Genomic DNA, 14187 nt, shown 5'->3' on the forward strand with positions numbered 1-14187 from the left:
ATTTAGTACTGTGCCCGGTACAATTTTCCTTCCTAAAGTAGCAAACTGTCAGATCCTGTTTTTATCAACTACCAAAGGTCATTCGACATCATAGCACTACAGGAAACCTGACTGACAAACTCCCTGCACCTTCAAGGATGCCTGTGTTTCTTCACCCCAGCTGTCAAGGGAGCAAAATATGGTCACCTGCAGGGCCGTCTCGTAATCTATGTCTCCAACACCGACATCATAATAATAAATGCATATGTACACCCAAATAGGAAAACCAAGGCAGCAAAGAACCTGAGCGACTTCATGGAGGCATGCATAAGTGAAGTTGCGACAAATGACATAATTCTCATGGGGGACTTAAACCATAATCTAATGGGCACCTCGACATCTGATGAGGTGTCCATTCAAAACTCCATCTGGAACATCCCACCGCAGGGAATAAACCCCATCAGGACGCCCAACTAAAATCAGTAAGCGCCTACTTGAGGACCATGAACATCTACCCTCAGAGCAATCAATGGCAGATACGCCGGTGGCAACCCTACTGCAATCACTCACTACTCGCCAACAACAAATATCATACTAGATTACACCTTCATCTCCTTATCTCTATTCAACCAAATTGTCTCATTCCGTCAGAAAGAAATAGCTGACTGCAACCACTGTCATCAAGAAATTACGCTCCGAACAAACTTGGCAAGGTTCGATCAGTCTCGGACCCCCAATGATCACAGTTCACAAGCGACTACAGAAGAATCAAACTCAGACATGCAGCAGGCGAGAACCTATTGCAAAATGCAACACTCCTCTTTGAGTCACGGACAGAATCAAGCAAAGTTGAGAAATGGGAGAACTTCACCATGCAATGGCAGAATCCTACACCGTTCTGACTAAATCAAGAGCACAACAGAGCACAGCAGCATGAAGCATATGTTAGAATCACTAAAAATTTAAATCAAGCTTATCAGAAAGGCAATTTATCGCTCACTGAGATATCTCTGTTATAACCCATCTGACAAAAGGCACTCAGCAATGCTACAACAACAAAAGGTGCAGTTAAGGAGATGAAAATGGAAAGTCAACAAATCCATAGAGGACGAGCTTTGGGCAAAATTACACGCCGACACCAAACAAATTACAGCAGAAGATTCTGGGGAACAATAAACTGCTTCATCCACCCCACACATGAGGGAATCTCATCCAATATTTCAGAAGAAGACCGAGCAAGCTACCTGAGGGCTCACTTCCAACAAGAAGACAAACCCCTGGCAACAGGACCAAGAACCACAATTCACTCAGGAGGTGTGCCATCGGAGACCACTCAGGCGGAATTGAGTGTCCCAGAACCCGAAGCAGCAGGGGGTATTCTGCCAATGTCTGCACCTTCAAGCAGCAACAAAAGGGTAATCAAGTGGCAAATAGGAACGGGAAGGAGAGAGGGGGCCCCTGGCCCCAACAGAATTCCACTGCCTCTGTATAAACAAGACACAGACCTCTGGGCCAAGGCACTCGAACCGCTCTTCACTGAAATAAGGTTATTGGGCAAATTACCCCACTCCAGGCGAGGCTCGGTAATCTCCCCAGTCTTCAAGTCAGGAGACAAGTCTTTGTGAAAAAAACAATCGCTTAGTGGCTCTCCTGGACAATGAGGTAAAATTATTCGCGGAGACTCTCCAGACAGGCTTCACAAAATATGTCGGAACAACAACCAATATCCTAGCCATGGCAATGTAATCGACAAGGTAAAAATCAACAAAAGGCCTTTACATCTATGTTTCATTGACTACAGGGCCATCTTTGACCATGTAATTCGCAACAATCTGTGGGCCAAATGGGTGAACTAGGGCATACCACAGACCTTGCTGAATCGGTTAATCAATTTGTACTGAGAAACATGAATCCAGATAAAATTGGGTGACGGATCCTTTCTTTCAAGACGCATACCAACTTAGAAGGGGCTCAAACAGGTATGCGTTCTAGCCCCAACGCTGTTCAATCTGTTTCTAGCAGACCTCGTTCCAGCACTGAATGCCTGCAATTCACATGCACCAAGACTAGGAGACTTAGTACTACCATGCCTCTTTTACGCAGATGACATAGTCCTGATTAGTCACACACAGGTTGGTTTACAACATCTCATCACCACCAAGCAGGAATATTCTGAAGCCAATGGTCTAACCATCAAACTGGACAAATCAAGGACAATGACAATCAAGAAAAACGTAAAGAAACCTTCGACTTGGTTCTGGGGCAACACACACATTGAATCTGCACCAGAATATGAATATTTAGGCATGTGTCTGGATCCAGCCTCCCACATCCCAAGCAGTTGTGTCAAGCCGCACCTTACCGGACCACCCCTCTCTTTCCCTTACAGCTCCCAATCACGGACCGCTACTGGAAAGAACAGGGCGAGTATCAGGACCCACAGGACTGGTCCTTTAACACTCTACAGCCGAACGACTTAAGCTCCACCCCCTTGGGTTGGGGTCCTGCAACGTCAGGCCTCAGGGACCTATCGTATGGGTGGTGACAACCGGAAGGAGAAAAAAGCCGAGAGCGGGACCGCAGAGACTGAGCCCAGAAGCCGAATGCCAAGATAAGGAAGGAGAAGCTGGAGCGGCCCGGACGAACAGGACGTGGAGAAGCCCGGAGGCCAACAACCCCAGGAGGTACGTGGCTATAGCAGGTACGAGCTCGCCTCCTGGGAACAGGGAGGTGGGTGGAAATTACATCAGATAGGGCTGGTGAGGCTTCCAAGACCTCGCAGCATCCTGAGGCTGCGACTTAAGGAACTCCGACACGCCCCACACCTGCTTGTCTTCAGTGGCGGTTTTCTCCCCCACGCACCACTTTCAACTAGGCGGGTGAAAACGTCCTCACTCCCTTCCCCATACGTGTGCCAAGGTCAGGCACTAACAAAAGTGCCTTTTCGTTACTTTTTCCCCATATTGGATCTGATTCCCTGAGGGAAGCTGCTTCATGAAGACGCCAAGGAGGGAGAGGAACCAATCCCCCTGAAACGTCACCACCCCACATATTGTTTGAGTACTTTTTGCGAGCCATTCCCCAAATACTAAATAAACAAAGAGTTTACCGCCTACCTTATTGTCACGTGTTTTCCTGCGCAGCGCTACATGTGGTGGAGAATGCGGGCACCATGACGTCCATTGGGAGCCAAAAATGGAAGCAATGATGCAACATTTGGTTGAGGGACAAAAGAAGCTGGAATGGGCGGTAGAACGCCAAATGACCTCAGCCCAAGTGGACTGTGATACATTTAAGGAACTAATGAAATCCCAGTTGGACACACTAGTGAGGGGGACCAAAGAACAACCACAGCTCACCAAGGGATTTGCGGCGGCGCCAAATGTTTCGCTGCAGAAGTATGTGTCAGGAGAGGTTCCGGATGCCTTTCTCCTGAATTTTGAGAGAGTGGCTCGCACGTCTGGATGGCCCATAGGGAAGTGGCCTTTCTTCCTTGCCCCCCTGTTGTCAGGTGAGGCCCAGGCAACCTATCAGGTCGCCAAGGCTGGGGGTGTTACTTCCTACGAAGAGATAAAGGCCATCATCCTGGAACATCTGGGGATGGACTCGGAGGCGTATAGGCTACGATGTAGAAAGGAGAAGGGTTCCTTAGGGCTCCCACTACATCTAACATCGCAGACAAGCTATTGGAATATTTTTCCCCGGTGGGCTTTCCTCAACAGATCCTAACTGATCAGGGTACACCCTTTCCCGAGGTACCAACTCATAGTCTCCACATATGCAGATGACATACTACTATATGTAAGAGACCCGGAATCTAACCTTTCCCGGTTCTGCAAGAAGTGGTTCACTTTGGTGCTTTGTCAGGCCTACGTGTGAACTGGCCGAAATCCATTCTCTTTTCACTCACACCGATCACGCCCGAATTGAGCCGGACTACCCTTTGCAATGGTCTACTGACGCGGTGAGGTACTTGGGTATAAGAGTGCACACAGATTCCGAGGTAGTGTTTGAAGAAAACTATGGAGTAGCTATCAGCAAACTAGAAGACGATGTATATGGTTGGATCAAACTACCCCTCTCCTTGCTTGGCAGAATCTCCATCATGAAAATGGTAGTGCTGCCACGCCTTCTATTTCTATTCACTAATATTCCCATGGTTCTTCCATGCTCCTTCTTTCATCAACTCTCTACCCTGATGGTGAAGCTAGCTAGGGCAGGTAAACAGGCGCGTGTTAAGAGGCAGATACTGACCCTCACACGGGTGGTCTGGGTGCGCCGGATTTTGATTTATATTACAGAGCTGCGCAGAGCTCACATGCATACTATTGGATGCATGGTTCTCCAGACATCCCGCATCTCCATATAGAAACAGGTGCGGCAGCTCCACTTCCTCTGATGGTGTTGATGTTCCATGCTGCAGACCGTAGGACGGGTATTCTGGACTCAATCAACGCAACAACATACACGAGGCACCACTTTTACAACAGCAGGCAGGTGCGATTCTCTACTCACCATCGACTCTGCTCAATTGGTGTCTATGGCTGCCTCCTTGCAGAGATAAAGGGGTTATATATGCACTCAACACACTGGGTATACAGACTGTGGGCGAGTCATTCGAAGGTGGCTTTGCCAAGACTTGGAGGGATGTAAACTCCGGTGACCCATCACCCACCATGCTAACACAATTCCAGTTCCACATAACACGACATGCACTGATAAATATTTTAGTAGATGACTTACTCGAACCTCCAGAACTATAGCCTTAACCCATACCATGCAGGTGAAGTCCCCATTAAGAATAGTATCTACAATTTATAAAATATATATGTCCTACAGAGAAAACCACTACACCAAGGCCCGGCTAGCCTGGCAACGAGACTTACACAGAGACATTGACGACACAATGTGGACTTACTGCTGCGCCAATAACCAACGTATCTCTCTGAATGGTAGGCATAGATTGATACACTTCAAATACATCAATAGGGTATACTACACCCCAGAGAGATTGCACAGATATGGACTACAGGAAGACCCAGCATGTGAGCGTTGCACCACACAGCCTGCTAGTCTTCAAAGAACTGGGACAGATTCCTAAACTGACACTCACACCGGAACCTGCACTGGCCTTACTAGGCTTCTCTAAACTGATACCTAAGGGGGTTCGTAGACTGGTGGACATGGGGCTGCTAATAGCCAAATGCAGGGTGGCAATCTGCAGGTCCCGTGGACCGGTTCCCACGATAACACAGTGGTCACGAGACATGATATACTGTAGCACACAGACAGAACTATTTAGTGAACTCCTGCCTCCAAGGAGTAGACCTAAAAACTTCTGGGAATTGTACAAAACTTACCTGACCACTAAGACGACGGAGGCCGCAGCGGCAGACATGACGCAGGACACAATTGATCGAATAACAACATCACCTGGCCGCCACACTGAGAGCGACGCATCCTGACTTTCAGTTAGGCATTGATACGCAGGAATCCCAGCCAAACACCTACGACGACTAAAACACATCCAAAACGCCTCCGCCCGACTGATCGTCAACGTCCCCCGCCGCAGCCACATCCCCCCCACCTAAGAGACCTACACTGGCTCCCCGTCGACAAGAGGATCACCTTCAAGCTCCTCATCCACGCACACAAAGCACTCTACAACCCCGGACCAGCCTACCTGAACAGCAGACTCAGCTTTTTCACCCCCACCCGCCAGCTCCGCTCCGCCAGCCTCGCCCTCGCCGCTCTCCCCCGCATTCCACGAACGACCTCCGGCGGCAGATCCTTCTCCTACCTCGCCGCCAAGACCTGGAACACCCTCCCTACCCACATACGGCAGACCCAAGACCTACTCGCCTTCAGAAGACTCCTCAAGACCTGGCTCTTTGAGCAGCACCCCCCTCCCCATAGCACCTTGAGACCCTCACGGGTAAGTAGCGCGCTTTACAAGTACTCGGATTGATTGATTGATTGATACTGCACTGAGGCTATGTGGGGAGGAACACTCAGGACTCCAGGATAGTCATGAGGATAATTGAGTTTATACAGCTGTAATAAGATGATCTTACTGTCGTAATGGTGCTATGATTGCATTTTTCTGTACAACATGTGTTCTCTTCCAGGGGATACTCATCAATAGTCATAACCACTGAATTATCTCCGCCCACGTGTGGGAATCCGGAGCATATACATAAAAAAACCATATATATATATATATATATATATATATGTGTGTTTTATAAATTAAATACATAGTACCAAATAAACACCCACATATACATGTATAACATAAAAATATGCAACCCCATACATATCCAATAGGCTAAGAAGCCAAAGTTACATGTATTTCTCTAGTATGAAAATATCACAAATACTGTAAGACAAGGACATGCACAGTAATAGTATTCTGCAGTAACCTTTTATTTTCATGAAAGAAAACAGGTAATAGCAGGCAATTAGCCTAAAAAAGGCTGCATAGATAAATAACATCCTTGTACAGAAAAGAAAACTGGCACCTCGCCTTTAACGCCTCAGAGACCCTGAGCACTTTGCCTTTAGGCCTCCAGGAGCCCTCTGCTCGAAGCATGATAGACCTCAGTCGACGTCGAAGCGCCCGTCAACATCAAGTCAGAGGTCGACATCGAGATCTCCGCCTCCTTGTCTAAGGTCGGTGTTTGACTTGGGCCTTTATGGCAGGTTCACCCCCATACTTTTTGCCTTTAGCCTCTGGCATGGTGGTGGTGATTTTAGGCCTCTGCGCACTTTAGCACTGTGGCCCAGTGTAAAGTAGGTGCGCACTTTGAGTGCGTGTGCTGAGAGTGGCCTGCCCTCCCATAGGAATGCATTGGGGATAGGTGTGTTCATGGTAGTTCCTGATATGTGGGGAGTGCAGGGTCGAGTTTGGTATGTGCGAACTTGTGAGGATAAATGCTGCGCGATGGTGTGCACAGATTTATTGTGTCTAGTGGAGAAGTGCCACTTTTAGAAGTTGGCATTTCTGTGTGCTGTGAGAAGTGAATTGCATGTCTGGCTTGTGAGTGACAGGGGCTGGCTGGTGTGGTTGGCTCCAGGACAAGGATGAGTCTGCCCGGTGATGAATAGGGAGATTTGCATGTATATGGGAGGGAGGAGTTGCACCTGGGACCTGAATAGGGCTGTGCCTTCCCTCCACAATGCTGGCTCCACCCCCTGTGGTGTGTCTGATGTCCCTGGCCTGTCTTGTGAATAGAGAGGGGAGCAGAGCAAAACAAAGTGCTCCAGAACCAGGTGTATCTGGTTCTCCCCTTGCCTGCACCTTTGAAAACAAAGGAATTAGCTGTTTAAAAGGAGGGGTTGTGACCCCATGAAAATGTTCTTGTTTGTGATCTTGAATCTATCCGGGCGTGCTGCTGCTGGGGCTCAGGGGAAGGCTTGCCTCCCTGGGGTCTGCCCTGCCTCTGGACGCCTGGAGGACTCCTTGGGACCCTTTTTCCTGGACCAGCTATGCCCTAGGACCCTTTTGCTCTATTGTGCTCCTTTTGGCTCTTTCAAACTGGGTGCCTTCTACCCTTAGCACCTGGGAGCGCTTTATCTTAATTGAGCCCATATTTGGAGGGAGCCTACCCCTCCTTGCTGCATTTATAATGGCAGCGCGGGTGCTTACCCCGTTTATCTTATTATGCCCAGTGCGCAGGTGCCTACCCTGCGTCTTCATTTTGATGTTTTGACTGCGGGTGCCCACCCCGCTTATTAGAGTCCTAGCGGGTGCCCACCCTGCATACTAACTTTATTTTTGATCTCGAGAAAGCCTACCCCTCGTTTTTGCCCCCGAGAAAAGATCACAGCCGCGGCACCAAGGCCGGGTTTGAGCCAAGGAGAGAGCCGCTGACGTCATTCTGGGGCCGCGCTGGGATTGGCCCTAGCCGGCCGAGACTCCCGCAGCGTCACCGATGTGCAGCGCGGGGATTGGCCCATCCTTGAGGGCCTCCCCACGCTGTGACGCAGAAAAGGCCGGCAGGACGCTCTGGTGTTGGGCTCCCATGTTGGGGTGGGGAACCCCGCGATAGCGGCCAGAGTGGAGAAGCCCCGGGCCCCAGGAGGGGGCCCGGGTGAAGATGGGGCCACCGCCTGGTTGCGCAGGCCTCCCGTGAGGAGAGGGAAGCCCAGCCGGCCCGCACCAAGTACGAGGAAGAGCCACTGCCAGAGAAGAGCAGCCCGGTGAGTGAGCAAGGGGTGGGGGGGCTCCATGTGGCCGAGGGCTGGTGCCTGATCGACAGTGTGGTTGTGCATTTAGAGCGGCCCCGGATGGCAGCGGGACGCTCCAACTGTTGTATATGAATTTAGGACCCTAGTGTAATTTTCCCTATTCATGCCCATATATAGGTATAAATCACCCTATCCTTATATAGGCATAGAAATCATAACCATATTTAGACTTAGCCTATGCAGTCCAAATACGGCATGGCTACTTCCACTAGTTCCGAAAATCCACAACGATCTCTTGGAAAAACCCGCCTTCATCAGACAGGGACTTCCCCTTGCTTGAATATTGATTTATCCAAGAACTCATGGAGTTTTCAAAGAACTGAGTCTTTGATGACGTTATTATGTCCAACCTTACGTCAAACTAGGCACCTTCAAGGTATAAATATGGCCACACTTGCCCAGACAAACACACGGTGGTTTAGAGCAGTTCGACTATCTACCTACACGACACAGCTCGCCGCAGCAAGTACCGAAGGAAGCCGACCCTCCAGCAGAGGCACTGAGAGAGACGCTGTCTTTTCTGTTGCCGAGAAATCCAGCTCCAGTATTTCCAAGCTACCCTCGCGGGATCTTGGGAAATCGAGTCCTGAGAGAATTATACCAGACCTCCTTCATTCTAAAACCAAGGTACGGAGCTGATTAGACCCTTAGAGAAATCTTGGATAGGTTCTTGGCAAAAGAATACTGAAACTAAGCTACACCTCACTTACTTCTTCCCTTGTACTAGACCTAGGTTAGGTGCACCGGGATAGGCGTATTTTAGAAGCACCAGTTGAGTACTTTTAGTCTTTATTTATTAATGTATGTATTCTATGTATTTTATGGCTTAGAAACCATATCATGCTTTTACAGTATTATTTTATAATACTCTTCGTACTGTACATTGTACTTTGCAACCAGTATTACGATTGTAGCAGTTCATTTCCTCTGCATGAGAAAGAAGACTGTTCAATAAATACTTTTATTGAAAACGCCCGTCTCTCTATTTCTCTGCACCTCTGGTGAAACGAAGCATGCACGATTGACTGAGTAAAATAACTATCTATTGTTTCTGTGACTCTGAAGATAAGTTTTTATCTCGGGAAACAAAGTTGTCATGTTTTAAGCGGTTGTCAGAAACTAATCCCTTCTTGTTTATTCGAGAAAGTTTCTAGTGACCTCTGAGCTAGCTGGCACTCACAATTAAGTCTAATATATTCGATAGAGACCTAGGCGACCTCAGTCCTACGTCTAATCTATAGTATATATTATTCCAATGCGCAGAGCCTATTGGGAATATAGGAACTACACTTCACAACCTTGTGGGCATGTTTTATTTAAAGCACCAATGCACTCCCACGTTGGGGGCCAGTCCTTTCTCTTTAGGGCCACCATTTGCTTTAGACTCCCCCCGGGGCATTTTTGCTTCCAGAGCCTCCATGGCTCCCACCTTTGCATATTTGGTTTCAGAGCCTAGAGGGCTCCAACGCTTCACATTTTCAGAGCCTAGAGGGCTCCAACGTGTGGCACATTTTGTCATAAGGGCTACTGAGAGCCCCTGCCACATTTGCTAACTTTCCCGGCTGCCCAGCAACTAGTGGGCAGCTGCACCGTTTAGGCCTTACTCTATTTTAGGGGACATGCTGAAGGCAGGAGTTTAACGCACTCCTTCGCCCCCATCTTTTACTGCACAGCTGCGCAGCACTTAGTGCTAGCTGCAACGTTTAGGCTTTGCGCAAAGTGCGCACCCCTGACTGTCGCTGCATTGGAAGCAGCCCTGACTCTTGGACAGAGGGCATTTGAGCCCCTTAGAAATGGCCAGTTGGCCCTGGGGACTGTTAGATATATAGGGCACCAGGTCCTAGTGTGAGTTATATAGGTGCTAGGAAATGTGATGTTTATAGTATGTGTTATGCACCTTGATTTATGCTGATAGATGTGCTTTTATGCTTGTTAGGTTTTACCTACTGTCTTAGGTTTTATTGTGATTCTCTACTGAGGTCTAGGTTTGATTTATTACCTACTGCAGATTATGTTAGTTGGTTTGTTTCCTAATGCGAGTTATGTTTAGGAGAGTATGGTCTACCCTATTATAGCTTAGGAGGTTGGTGCAGAATAGAGTTCTCGCCTTATGTGATACTGTGCATGCTATGATTTATGTTACAGGTTGACGCTCAGTATAGTGTCTGCCAGTGATTACTGGCTGTGTTCTAAGTTCATGATATATTCTTACTTTTACTATTTTTACCAGGTGACCATTCTGACAGTGGCCCACGTGGCCCTGTCATGTGTAAATAATCCTCTGTAAATATTGCCTGTGCCAGTTGGCACAATGTATATGGTGTGATTACTATCTAATGCGTTTTACTATAATACAAAGTCTATTTTTATCTATAACCTTGTGTGGAGTTCCTTTTGTGGTGTGCCTAGTGTGTTGTTACTGTGTGTGTTGTGCAAATACTTTACACATCGCCACCAAGATAAGCCTAGCTGCTCGTGCCAAGATACCAAGGGGGTGAGCAGGGGTTATCTTTGGCGTGTAACTCCCAAGCCCTGACTAGAGTGGTGGTCTCTGCCTGACTTTGGCGCAAGCCTTAGCCAACCAGAGATCCCCATTTCTAACATTGGTGGTCAGCGGTGAGGATAGGACTTGCGTTTGCTCAATACCGCAGGGACAACTGGCTGCACTACAAGCTCTGCATTTGTAGATAGTGACATGTTTGGGAATTATTGTTTCTGAGTTTGTTTTTAGTGTCACTTCTTTGGAAATGTGTTTCTTGTTGCACTATGGGTTGGGTGTCTTGCCAAGGACAGAGACCAGAGAATCTGGATGAGTGACTGCCCTTGTTGGGTTGGCCAATAGTGGTAACTTAATTGGCATGGAGTAACTAGCTCGGGAGGGTAGATTATCCCCTAAGTGCAGTTTTTAATTTAGTTTTCTGGTATCCCCAGTAAGGTGGGATCCAGTGGTGGCAGCAATTTGTAATCCAGTGCAAGAAGTCCCATTCCCAGTTCCCAGAGTAGTGTACCTGGTTGCCAATGAGGGGTACAGGTTGTGTTTCAGGGGCAGTAAGATGCTGTCTCACCAGTATTGGGGGAGTGTGGATGAATGTCATGTTGCACTGGACGATAGGGTGTTAAATGGTGTTGACGGGCTCTTCAGTCTGTGTTGTCAGAGAGAGCCTGGCCAGTAAATGTTTTCGGGAATAGTATCAACACCTGTTGGAGGGTGTAAGTTCTCTTTGAGTCTTTGAAACTTGTATGGGGGAGTGACCCTAGAAGAGTGGAGCAGGTATCTCCACGCCCTCGCGGCTGGAAATAGTTCAGAGTAGCCCAGCTAGGCACCCTTATTGTGAGGAGGTTGTCTGGCCTCACGCCTGAACTCGGTGAGGGCGTGAGGCTGGGTCGTATTACGAACCCCAACCTCGGTCTCCAGGACTGGTTGGTTCCATGAGGGAACACCAGGTAGGGAGTCTTGTCTGTCCTTTTGGACCGTTCTTCGAGGTGGTTCTTCATGTTTTTGGTGAGCTGGGGGTGTCTGTAGTCAGGCCCCCACTAGTTTCGGTGTCTAGCAATGCCACTCCTAGGTGGAGGGTGCAAAGGTCCAGTTGGAGGGGTGAGAGTGGGAAAGAGTCCCCCATGGAAGAACCATTGGATCAGAGGCCAGCTAGAAGGTCTGAGCCTCATAGGAGTGACCATAGGGACGCCACGTCTGTCCTGGGGCATCTTCACGCACTGTCAGAGGGACAGGAGGTTGTGAGCTCTGCGCCAGGTTGCTGGGGCATCTTCACGCACTGTCAAAGGGACAGGAGGCCGTGAGCTCTGCGCCAGGCAGACTGTCACGCGACACATTAGTCTGGTGTCACCCTCAGGAGGGTAGATGTACTCCCAGGAAGTCCTGGTTCGCCGGGCAATTCTGAGGTAGTAACCCCCTGAACGCAAGTGGGGTCCAGTATTGAGGGGTGAGAGGGGTAAAGAGTCCCCAGTGGGAACCAGTAGGCCAGGGGTCAACCAGAAGGGATGGGTCATCAATGATTGGCCGTGGTGACGCCACTTCTGCCCTGGGGGATCTGCACGCACTGTCAGTTGGGCAAGAAGTTGTGAGATCTGCGCCAGGCAGACTGTCACACAACACATTAGTTATGTGTCACCCTCGTGAATTCCTGGTTCACCAGGTATCTGACCAAAGGGTACGTCTCTGGGTTGGGGAGCCAGTAGCCGGTGTTTCCGGATCTGGACGTCAGGGCAGCTGTAGTCAGTGTCCTGGCCGGTTTGCCTTCTAGGGGTACCCCTGTGAACACAGGTGGGGCTCATCTTAAGTGAAGAGACCCTGTGTTTCCCAGGAGGGGTGGTGCAGGCCTAGCCGGAATCTTTAGGGTCCCTGGCAGAGTGTGGTAGTACTGCCCTGAGAGCAGGTGGGGCCCATCTTAAGTGAAGAGACCCTTCTCCACAGTGGGAGGGTTCAGAACTCTGGAAGGGGGTGCAGAGGGAGGGAGTCCTCGCCTCTGACCCCGGTGCATCTGGTGAATCCCAGGTGGTAGACCAGTTGATGGAGAGAGGTCCTGATCTGGTGGGAGAGTTGTGTTCTGGTGGGTGCTTCCCCTGGGAGGGTGCGGAACCCCAGAAGTAGAGGTAGGGTGAGGAGATGCTTTGCCCATGACCTCTGGTCAGCCTGAGGGTGCGGATCCTAGGTTGAAGGATCAGTGGTAGTTTGGAACTACACTGAGAGGGAGGGCGGAGAATGGCTATTGTATGCCAGGGGTTACTGCCCCCCACTCTATGGTATGGCAAGGACCAGTGGTATCTGGGTGGCCTAGGGCCTGGTCCTTGCCGTGGACAACTAGGGAGTACCAGTGGGGTAGCCTAGTCGGGCCTGAATTTTTTTTTCCCTTATCTTTTTTTTTATTTTTAGGAACAACGTGAGGTCAGAGTGGTGTAGAACCGGAGGGTGTCCCTGCAGTGCGGGCCCGCGTCCGTGTTCTATCGCCCCAAGCAGGGAGGCCCATCACAGTGGTGATTGGTCTACTCTGCGCTTTGGCTAGAAGGGGGTGTGTTGGACTTGGGCCTTTTTGGCAGGTTCACCCTCAGACTTTTTGCCTTTAGCCTCTGGCATGGTGGTAGTGATTTTAGGCCTCTGCGCACTTTAGCACTGTGGCCTAGTGTAAAGTGCGTGTGCACTCCTAGTGTGTGTGCTGAGAGTGGCCTGCCATACCATAGGAATGCATGGGCGATATGTGTGTCCATGGTAATTCCTGATATGTTAGGAGTGCAGGGTCGAGTTTGGTATGTGCGAACTCGTGAGGATAAATGCTGCACAATGGTGTGCAGAGATTTATTGTGTCTAGTGGAGAAGTGCCACTTTTAGAAGTTGGCATTTCTGTGTGCTGTGAGATGTGAATTGCCTGTCTGGCTTGTGAGTTACAGGGGCTGGCTGGTATGGTTGGCTCCAGGAGCCAGGATGAGTCTGCCCGATGGTGAATAGGGAGATCTGCATGTAGATGGGAGGGAGAAGTTGCACCTGGGACCTGAATAGGGCTGTGCCTTCCCTCCACAATGCTGGCTCCACCCCCTGCGGTGTGTCTGATGTCCCTGGTCTGTCTTGTGAATAGAGAGGGGAGCTGAGCAAAACAAAGTGCTCCAGAACCAGTTGTATCTGGTTCTACCCTTGCCTGCACCTTTGAGAACAAAGGATTTAGCTGTATAAAAGGAGCGGCTGTGACCCCATGAAAATGTTCTTGTTTATTGACTTGAATCTACCCGGGGTGTGCTGCTGCTGGGGCTCAGGGGAAGGCTTGCCTCTCTGGGCCCTGCCCTGCCCCTGGACACCTGGAGGACTCCTTGGGACCCTTCTTCCTGGACCAGCTATGCTGTGGGACCCTTTTGCTCTATTTTGCTCCATTTGGCTCTTTCAAACTGGGTGCCTTCTATCCTTAGAGCCTGGGAGCGCTTTATCTTAATTGACCCCTTATATTGAGGGAG

The sequence above is a fragment of the Lissotriton helveticus genome, chromosome 4_1 (assembly GCF_964261635.1).
Source record: "Lissotriton helveticus chromosome 4_1, aLisHel1.1, whole genome shotgun sequence".
Lineage (NCBI taxonomy): Eukaryota > Metazoa > Chordata > Amphibia > Caudata > Salamandridae > Lissotriton > Lissotriton helveticus.